This window comes from Engraulis encrasicolus, chromosome 11, assembly GCF_034702125.1.
Source record: "Engraulis encrasicolus isolate BLACKSEA-1 chromosome 11, IST_EnEncr_1.0, whole genome shotgun sequence".
Taxonomy (NCBI): Eukaryota; Metazoa; Chordata; class Actinopteri; order Clupeiformes; family Engraulidae; genus Engraulis; species Engraulis encrasicolus.
In genome coordinates, this window is record NC_085867.1 from 27,104,113 (window position 1) to 27,106,612 (window position 2,500).

Sequence of the window (2,500 nt, forward strand, 5' to 3'; positions counted from 1 at the left end):
GGTAGTGGTAACACGCAACACAAATATACCATAGCCATAACCAAAGATGGCCAACCCGGATTTAAATGTGCACTGTGTAATATTTTTTAGTGGTTTACATATTTCCAGAATTCATGCTACCCATTCACAAATGTTACCTTTTTCATGAATACCTACCACCATCAAATGATAAGTATTCATTATGACTGGGAATATTGCGCTTTTCATTACATGAAAAGGGGGATCTTCATTGTCCGTCATTTTGAATTTCCATACTAGTAAATATTTGTTCATTATTTAGTAAATATTCATGAAAACATCAAATTTGGCAGTAGGCAGCAGCATAGTTGTAATACCTACTCTGACCACCATCTTACACACCTTTACTGTAATACAAACAATCTGAGAGGTATTATTATTCCAATGGTCACCAGAGTCAACTGTGTCAAATGTGCAGGTAAAACAGCTCGGAATTTGGAGCAGTGAATAGTTGATGTGGTTCCTGTGTAAAAAAATAGCACATTCTCCTAATCACACAGTCAGTTAGTCAGGCAGTTGGTTGGCAGATATAAACGGAAAACTGTAATATGGTTTAAATGTGGCACGGCTTGAGCGTGCGGCGCGCAGGGGGAATACTTCGACATCAGTCCCATCCAGTCATGACCGTCTGTTGCTCCTGCAGTTCCGACCTCGATTTCTATTTATGTAAATTAGCAGACCCATTCACCATGACGAAATCTGAAGGAAAAAAAAAAGTCGAAACACACATGGTGTCCATCAAATATTTGATCTCTTGTAGACAACAGGCAGGCAGTGGTTGAGGCTCATGTATGGTCTAAGCTCTACTATTGTAATAGGGCTGAAGAGCTTCTAGGCCAAAGGGCTCCTTAGCTCTGTGTGGTGTTGGTGATTGATCGTGCTTATGATTTGGTGCTGCACATCCCTCACACAAGTGAATTCTCGAGGTGAAGATGCACTAAAAATAATTGTCCATGAGCGAAATGGTCTATGAGCGGGTGAAAAAGAAAAGAGCTGAACATATTTCAGTTGCACCGTCATTCTTGGGATTTAAATCATCTCTACATACCTCACATCCTTAACCTTTACGCACCTATATCAACAAAACATATTCAAGATATCCCGTGATTTAGTGTCTACATGGAAGAAGAAAAAAAATAACTTGAAGTCACATCTGCAAGCAATACCTCCACCATGACAGGCCGATAATGGATGCTAACATACTGTACGGCGGACATCTTGTCTTTGTTAGAAAATGTTCTGCGGAATAATGCTGATGAATTCAGCCTGGAGACGATGCACTGCCAAACCAACAAACAAACTACAGTATCTGCTGAAGCTATCTGAGGACAAGTCCGACACACCGCATACACATGCTCGCTATTCAGGGATCCGTTTCTCGATTCTTGTCGTTGCTAACCGTCTTAAGACCGTCTTAAGACCGTCTTACCGTTCCCTTGGATTTAGTGGTGAGCGTCGCTGTTGAGAGGGAGTTGAGTCGCTCTTACGAAGGACGTTGCTACCGTCGTTAGCAAAGACGCTTTCGAGATACGAACCCCAGGGATGGATGCAAAAGACTGCACGAAGAGGACCATGCAGTGTAAAAGCTGTTGTGAACCACAGTGTAGCCTACCTCACAGAGACCAATGACATTGAGGAGAAAGAGCATAGCATGATGTCCTCTTCTCCGCTGTTCTCTCCCTAGGTTGCTGTTCTCATCTCTACTCTTCTGCTCTCTCCTTTTATTCGACTCTACTGGGCTGATTTGCCTTACGCTACTGTACTCTACTGTACTATACTCTGCTCTAGCCTCCTCTCCCTGGACTGCTCTTCTCCTCTAGACTGATTTGCTCTTCTCAACTCTACTCTACTCAACTCTACTCAACTCAACTCAACTCAACTCAACTCAACTCAACTCAACTCTACTCGACTGATTTGCTCTACTCTACTCTACTCTACTCTACTCTACTCTACTCTACTCTACTCTACTCTACTCGAGTTTTCTGTATTCTATTATACTGGGCTCATTTGTTCTACTCTACTCTATTCTACTCTACTCTACTCTAGGCAACTCTACTCTACTCTTCTCTACTCTACTCTACTCTACTCTGCTGGGCTGATTTGCTGTACTCTGCTCTACTCTACTCTACTCTACTGGGCTGATTTGCTGTACTCTACTCTACTCTATTCTACTGGGCTGATTTGCTCTATTCTTCTCTGTCGGGCTGATTTGCTGTACTCTACTCTACTCTACTCTACTCTACTGGGCTGATTTGCTGTACTCTATATACTCTACTCTACTGGGCTTCTGTTCTCTCTTCAGAGGGCCTCCCTGGTCCTGGCTTTGGGTTTGCCCCTCTCCTCTCACTAGTCCTTTGTGTGAGTGAGTGAGTGAGTGAGTGAGTGAGTGAGTGAGTGAGTGAGTGAGTGAGTGAGTGAGTGAGTGAGTGAGTGAGTGAGTGAGTGAGTGAGTGAGTGAGTGAGTGAGTGAGTGAGTGAGTGA